Source organism: Dendronephthya gigantea, unplaced genomic scaffold (assembly GCF_004324835.1).
Source record: "Dendronephthya gigantea isolate DGI-Jeju-01 unplaced genomic scaffold, DenGig_1.0 000183F, whole genome shotgun sequence".
Classification (NCBI taxonomy): domain Eukaryota; kingdom Metazoa; phylum Cnidaria; class Anthozoa; order Malacalcyonacea; family Nephtheidae; genus Dendronephthya; species Dendronephthya gigantea.
Window position 1 is genome coordinate 1 of NW_021163193.1, and position 8,734 is coordinate 8,734.

The 8,734-nt window shown below is 34.7% G+C and overlaps 1 non-coding gene across 1 annotated transcript; it reads right to left on the bottom strand.

Annotated features, from left to right (window-relative positions):
- Nucleotides 1-8,593: 8,593 nt before the first annotated feature.
- On the bottom strand, nt 8,594-8,665 carry Trnap-agg. The gene has a single exon. It is a non-coding gene; the product is annotated as a tRNA-Pro (tRNA).
- Between the last annotated feature and the right edge of the window lie 69 nt (nt 8,666-8,734).

An 8,734-nucleotide genomic window follows, 5' to 3' on the forward strand; every position in this document is an offset into this window, starting at 1 on the left:
CAACGAAAATTTAACATATCACTTTGCAGTAATGTATATAATATGTATAATATATATACCGGGTGTCTCAAAAAAAGTACCGGTGTTTGATTTAATATGATGTAAAAACTATACCAGGTATGGCTTTCAAATAAGTTTTATAGTATTAAGAAAATGCTAACTTCAATTTTGGTATACAGTGCTAGATCTTTCACCTTATATTCAGTGAGATATAAATGTTTCAAGCCAAACTTCAGTTTTAAAACTGGCGAAAAATCAATTAAGACAACTTAATAAATTTATTTGAAGACATTTTCTATTTTTTTCGCGAGTTCTGAAGTTTTTAAAGAAGTTAGCTTCAATCTTGTATTATTTTATGGTTTACATAAAATACTTTGACCTTTGTTCCTTGTGGGAAATGAAAAATGCCAACATTTCTTGTCCAAAGTTCGCCAAACGCTTTGATTTGCCTCATGGGACCTCAGGCATGCAAGCGAATTAGGATATCGTTATTTTATACCAAGTTGAATATGCTTCAGCTAACAAAAGATCAAAGAGTTTGGGCTCGTATTGAGTATGCAAGGGTAAATAATGCCGAAGAGGTAAGAAGGCGATGGCTAGGACGTTGGCCAGGTGATCGTGCTCCGACTAGAGCAGCAATTAAAAGAACGTACAACAAATTTTTGACAGAAGACACATGTCTTAACCTCAATAAAGGATGGAGTGGAAGGACGAGAACTGGAAGAACGATGGAAAACATTGACCTAGTCCGACAATCTCTGCTAGAAAATGGACAACGTTCCACCAGAAGAAATGGTCTGGGATTAAGTCGATGCACGTTCAATCGCATTGTGAAAATCGACCTGAAATTTCATCCGTATGTTTTAATACGCAGACAGGCATTAAAAGAAGGCGACCCAGCACAACGGCTTGCATTTTGCAATCGATTTGTTGGCACAGTTGACAAAAATCCTGGTTTTCTTGATCAATTTAATAGTTTCTGATGAAGCGGTTTTCACCCTTAACTCTGAAGTAAACTCTCGCAATGTTGTCAGATACGCGCAATATGGTAACGGTCACCCTCGCGAACATTACGTTGAATTCGTTCAAGGTGCCGAACAAGTGATGGTTTGGGCAGGTTTAACAAGAGCTAGTACTATTCTTGGCCCACATTTTGTGGAAGGGAATCTCGACAGCAGAGAGTATTTACGAATTATTCGCTATCATGTAATTCAGAGAGATTTTTGTGAACACAATATTGACCATCGTGTAATGTGGTGGCAGCAAGACAGTGCCCCTTGCCACACCAGCAATGCGACGATGCGATATCTTCGCGGACAGTTTCTAGGCAAGGTTATGGGAAAACGCGCCGATTGGCCCTGGCCTCCTCGATCTCCTGATCTGGCAATTTACGACTTTTTTCTTTGGGGATATTTGAAGCAACAAATCTGGAACGTCCCGCATGAGCAGCAGCCTAGGAATTTGAGACAGCTCCGCCAGGCAGTTATCTTAGCGTGCCAAAGTTTAGATGCACAAATGGTACAAAACGCTTTTTCTGGCGTGGTTAATAGAGCACGACGTTGTATAGGTGTTCAAGGACATGCTTTTTCAGATGTATAAACTATCGAATGTGTTAATATTTTTATTATGTGTTGTGTTGACAAGAACAGCAATTTAATTAAATGCTAATTTGATCGGCTGATTTAATGTAATTTTAAGCATTTTCAAAATTGCTCCTTCGAAATGAAACTGTATTATTTCATTCAATATTGCTCAAATATATTCAAATCATATATCAAAATTTTATTTAGGCCTTTCTGAATTCAGTGAAGTCTATTCGATTGAAACTCCTTATTCAGTTTTAAAGGTATAACAAATCAAACACCGATACTTTTTTATGAGACACCCGGTATATATAATACATATAATATATAAATATAATATATATAATATATAATATATAATATATATAATATATAAATATATATAATATAATAATATATATATATAAATATATAATAATATATATATATAATATATATAATATATATAATATATAATATAATATATAATATATATATATATAATATATATAATATATATATATATAAATATATATAATATATATAATAATATAATATATATATATATATAATATATAAAATATTAATATATATAATAATATAATAATATATAATATAATAATATATATAATATATATAATATATATATATATATAATATAATAATATATATAATATATATAATATAATAAATATATATATATATATATAATAATATAATATATATAATATATATAATATATATATATATATATAATATATATAATATATAATATATATAATATATATAATAATATATATATATATATAATATATATAAATATATAATATATATAATATATATAAATATATAATATATATAAATATAATAATTAATAATATATAATAATATATAATAATATATGTAATAATAATATATATAATATATATAATATATATAATATATATAATATATATAATAATAGACACTACAATTAAGTGAAGTATCCAAGAAGAAAGAGTGCTCGATATCAAAATTTAATAGAGCGATTAAAATAAAATCAATGAAATATTACAAAATTTTGAATGGGCTATATTGTTCGCTACACTCTGTGTTTCACGTTTCTTCTGAAACGATCATCAGGCGAATGATTACTCTACAGCAGTTAAAGTTTGTGTGATGACGTTTTTGACGTGCTTGCGCTGATACAATTCAAAAAGGTCATGTGGAAAATTTGGGAAAATCTTTGATCGAAATCACCGATTATCACATCTCTATCATTAAACATCCGCGCAAGTCTCTTCTCTTCTGCAACGATAAAACGTGGGTAAAAAAGAACAACCAGTCTCTTTTCGATGTCGCGATGGGAAGTTACGACGGTGCCGAGGTTTGTGAACTGGTCGGTTTGTTCTTGCTGAACAAGTCTAGCCGAAAGCTTTGGGATAGACAACGTTGGGTTGTACAGAGATGACGGATTGCTCATCCTTGAGGGAACGGGAGGTCGTCAGGCTGACCATGCAAGGAAAAATCTCCACAAAATCTTTGATGACTATGGCCTTAAAATCACTGCGGAAATCAACTACTACCTGGTAAACTTTCTTGACGTCACACTCAACCTTATCGAAGGAAATCACCAACCTTTCCGTAAGCCAAACAACGAGCCACTGTATGTTGACGCTAGATCTAACCATCCACCTAGCATCATCAAGCAAATACCGAAGTCAATCAACAAACGTCTATCCTCACTATCCTCCAACGAAAAATCTTTTAAAGAGAGTCTACCGGTTTACGAAGAATCACTCAAACGTTGTAATTATAATATCAGGCTCACCTACTCCGACCAACACAACCCAAGCCAACACCGTCACAATTCACAACGTAAGCGGAACATAATCTGGTTTAACCCACCTTTCAGTAAAAACGTTAAAACTAATGTTGCGCAGAAATTCCTTCAAATAATCGATAAACACTTTCCAAAATCCTCAAAGCTTCACAAGATATTTAACCGCAATTCAGTCAAAGTTAGCTACTCGTGCATGCCAAACGTAAAAAGTGTTATTTCCAGCCACAACCAAAACATCATGAAATCGAACAAAACCTCGTCAGATCGTACAAATTGCAACCGGCGCATCAAGAATGAATGCCCACTCCTTGGTAAATGCCTAACTGAAAGCCACGTTTATAATGCCGAGATTACAACTACAAATCCTCCTGAGTCGAAGAACTACATCGGTGTAACAGCTGGTACGTTCAAGACCAGATACTACAACCACAAGAAATCCATAAACCACCCAGCCTACGAATCCGAAACTGAACTATCAAAGCACACATGGAACCTAAAAAGACTAAACAAACCATTCAACATCAAGTGGACAATTATCAAATGCGTTCCGGCTTACTCAGCGGGCGGACGGTCATGCAATCTGTGCCTGGAGGAAAAAATGGCAATTCTTAAATCCTCGAAGGAGACGACATTAAACAAAAGAAGTGAACTTTTCGCAAAATGTAGACATAAAAACAGATTCAGCGCAAAAAACTTTAAACGCGCGCGCAATTTTTGAATTGTATCAGCGCAAGCACGTCAAAAACGTCATCACACAAACCTTAACTGCTGTAGAGTAATCATTCGCCTGATGATCGTTTCAGAAGAAACGTGAAACACAGAGTGTAGCGAACAATATATTCAAAATTTTGTAATATTTCATTGATTTTATTTTAATAGACATTATATATATATATATATATATTATATATATATATATATTATATATATATATATATATATATATATATATATATATATATATATATTATATATATTATATATATATATATATTATATATATATATTATATATATTATATATATATTATATAATTATTTATATTGTATTTTTTATATATATTATATATATTATTATATTATATATCATATGTAATATATATCGTATTGTAATACATATATAAAATACAATTACAAATCTCGCTTATACGATAATTTACAATTGGCTACTTATGGTTACATTTTTACAAAGGCTAAACAAGATTTCATATTACACAATATATTTTACTACGTAAGTGGTATTACATTAGAATTCATATGTTCATCAAATCATGACAATACTTGTCACCAGTTATTATTGAGGGGTTAGAAAATCCGGGAATATCGGCAAAAACATCTTGAAAATGTTTTGACGGCAGATTATTGGCAATGAAATTTAGAATCGAGTCGTGTTTCCACGTGAATCGATTCAGGTATGGGTTTCAGACATGCAGCGACTATATGAAGCAAGGTCTCCGGATGGAGGCAAAAAGATCAATCAGAAGATGACGATATTCCCCATTTCGTGAGGCTCTCGCGGGTCGTTAAAGAGATATTGGGGAGCTTTAGATTTGACTACAGCTATACGTCTACCGCTACGGGATTCGTCATTTGCGCGCCAATCACGCCACGGTCTGCTATTGCTAGTAAAGGGTTTGCGCGAAAACTTTGTGGCCCTCGCCTCGTCTAGTACGATAATTTTTGAAAACTTGGTAGTCCTGACTACGTGGTGAAGGAATTTTAAAAGGTGTGGCGTTATATCTCTTTTTATTATGCAGAATATTTTCTTATGAACCGGAAGTGGAAGGCCCCCTGTCGGTGAAGTCAAGATTGAATACTGACTCGTTCAATTTCTGCTAAAACACGCTCGGATGTTAAGCCGGTTCTCCACCAGGCGAATATATTCGCGCGAACAGATGAAAAGTAGGAAGCGATTCTACTTTTTCTCATGGTTGTGCTGTTTTTGTTGATATAAATCTTCAACCGAATCGACGGCTTCAACTAATGTCAAAATTTCTTACTATTATAAAAGCCAAATGCCTCGTATCTTTATAAAATACAATTTGAATCTTCTTAATTGAGCCATTTTTATTGTATTGTTTGTATACTTATTTACCGTTTAAACAGACATATATTTAAATTCATTAACTTATTGTTTTTTCAGATGGAAAGCGAAAACACAAATGAGACGGGGAAACATCACACGGGAATTACAGCTTTGCACATGTAATAATGTTTCCATAATATACACTACATTTCATTTCTAAAAACCAAATGAAATGTAGCGAAAAAACGATTTTGCATATAATTATTGGACGCAGTGTAGGTGTTACTCTAGCTATTCTCCAATCGTCAACAAATATACCAGAAAAAGTTGAAAGATTAAAGATATAAGTCAGGGATGGGGTAATTTATAATATTGCTAGAAAATTTCAATATTTTTGCAGGGATCCCGTCAACCCCGGTTGCCTTGGATGTTTTGGAAAAAGGTAAAAGTCGAGAAAAGTCTGGTTAGACCAGATCATAGTATGGTTATAGCTTATCCACGAGACATTAGAGATGTGAGACAATACAGAAAATTAAACATGTTAACTGAACTAGAATTGATCGATTGGAATGAAATTACTGCAGTAGGTCAAAGTGTCGATCAAATGGTTGAAAGATTCTATCTAAGTGTTTGGCCAAAATTCGTAAAAAGCTTTCCGATGATTAAAGTGCGAACGTCAAGAAAGGACCCGCCATTTATTTCTCCTTTGGTCAAATATTTGCTAAAACAACGAAAGCGAGCTATTGAGGCCAGAAACAGTGAAGCTAATACTCGCTTACAAGAAAGGATCAATGATCTTATCCGGAAAAATCAACTCATGCTGTAAAGAATGAGAATCGTAAACACCGATTAGCAGCAAAAGGCTTGTGGTGAAATGTCAACAGAGTCACAGGAAGGAAAGATAACAGTATATCAGTTACAACAACTATTGATCCTAACCAAATAAATAGCTTCTTCCAAAGTGTTAGTACTGACCCTCATTATGCTAGACCAGAGTTATTCGAAATTCCATAGAATACCAGAGTTCCTTCGCTTACTGATGAAATGATTCTAAAATATTTTCAAAAACAGAAAGGAACATCATCAGGACCAGATGATCTCCCGTACTGGTTTTGGAAAGAGTTTTGGAAAGAGGCCGATTGCAGAATTGCAAGGCATCACGGTAGTTTAATTACATAGCAGAATTTTTCAACATGGCGTATTGACCAACAATTACGCAAATATTTAATATTTCATTGAAAGTTGCCCAAGTCCCGGTAATGTGGAAGCAAGCTAATATCATACCTATACCGAAAGAATCCACTCTCAGTTCTTGAAATCAGTTAAGACCTATATCCTTGACAGACATTATTATAAGAATATTTGAGAAATGCGTCTACAAAACTAAAATTGCGCACATTGTTCAAGATTTCATCGACTCAGACCAATTTGCTTATACAGATGGACATAGTTCAATCATGGCCTTGATCAAATGCCAACATATGTGGTTAAAATGGATAGAAAAAGACGCCAAATATGTGAGAGTCTTGCGTTTGACAGCAATTTCTCTTAACCAATATATTATCAATTGGATAATAAGTTTTCTCCATGCATCCATCCGCCCGTCCGTCCGCCGTCCGCCCGTCCGCCCGTCCGCCCGTCCGCCATCCATCCATCCATCCATCCATCCATCCATCCATCCATCCATCCATCCATCCATATTTGAGAAATATTTGAGAAATGCGTCTACAAAACTAAAATTGCGCACATTGTTCAAGATTTCATCGACTCAGACCAATTTGCTTATACAGATGGACATAGTTCAATCATGGCCTTGATCAAATGCCAACATATGTGGTTAAAATGGATAGAAAAAGACGCCAAATATGTGAGAGTCTTGCGTTTGACAGCAATTTCTCTTAACCAATATATTATCAATTGGATAATAAGTTTTCTCCATGCATCCATCCGCCCGTCCGCCCGTCCGCCCACCCACCCACCGACCCAGCGCTAGTTCGTCTAGACGGATAATGTTTCTGTTGTGCGTCTTTATAACGAGACAAAAAATATTAAAGACGCATTACGTCTTTTTGTGTGAAAACGGCCAATGTGTCTCTTTTGAGGCTAAGGTATAAGAGTGAATAAAATGTCTCGGGGATGAACTCGAGAATGGGTTATAGATAGTATTAAGGTCCTTTGTCAACGAGGCTATTAAAACGTATGTATGCTGTTCATGATCAGTACATGATAATTCTGAAAAATTGTCTTCGATATCGGTGGATAACTGTAACTCGTCTCTTTTTCGTCGTAAGGTACTTTCACTGATACCGAGAATCTGCGCGATCTTGGCCCATGAAAAGTGCAATTCGCGAAGGAATTCAATTTGCTCACGTTGGATAACTAAGGCAGGCCGTCCAGGACCTCGTCCCTGACCTGTAGTCGTAGGGCAGACGAACGACACAGCTCTGTCTTCAGAATTCTGCTGTCGCTCTAAGGCTACAATTACTTCTAAAATTATCCGCGATTGTCTCGAACAGTGGTTATTAAAATCATCTAGTATTTGATCCCGACTTTGTCCAATGCTCGCGACTAGTAACTGCAACGAACCAATTGCGTCCTCCAAGTGAGATTGTAGTTTCGAGGTATTCAGATTCGATTTCTCGTGTATTAATTTGTTGAATTTGAACAAAAAGCGATCTTAGAGAGTGTGTGAAGTTAGCGAGGCCTATTTCATTGCGTTCCCTGGCCACATTTATGCGACGTGTCGACATTTTACTATTCAAAATCCAACCTTTGCAATGTGTTTGCATATTTTAAAAAGTAGAATATCCAGATCGAACAGAATTTTTAATTAGAAGGAATATAAAACTTGCAAATGAATTTTGATTAGAACGAATATAAAAAAAACATGCACAGAATTTTTAATTAGAAGGAATATAAAAACTTGCAAATGAACTCTAATTAGAACGAATATAAAAACCTGTCAGAGAAAATAATAAAATTAAATGGAAGGGTTAAAAATCAACTTAGCAGCAATATAAATATGACAGAACGAATATTTGTTAATGACAATATTGACGGGAATAGCGCGTCATAGGAACACGTATCACATTTTTTTTCAAAGAAAATATACAACATAATTAGACCATCGGCAAATTGTTGTCAAAGTCAAAGGGTGTTCTCTTTCAAGCGAAAGGGGCGAACAGGGCTTGCACGGGAATCGAACCCGGGACCTCTCGCACCCTAAGCGAGAATCATACCACTAGACCAGCAAGCCAAGCACAGAACACGGGTTCTTTTTCCCATATTCGATCACTAACAATAAAGACGATGTATAGCATGGAGT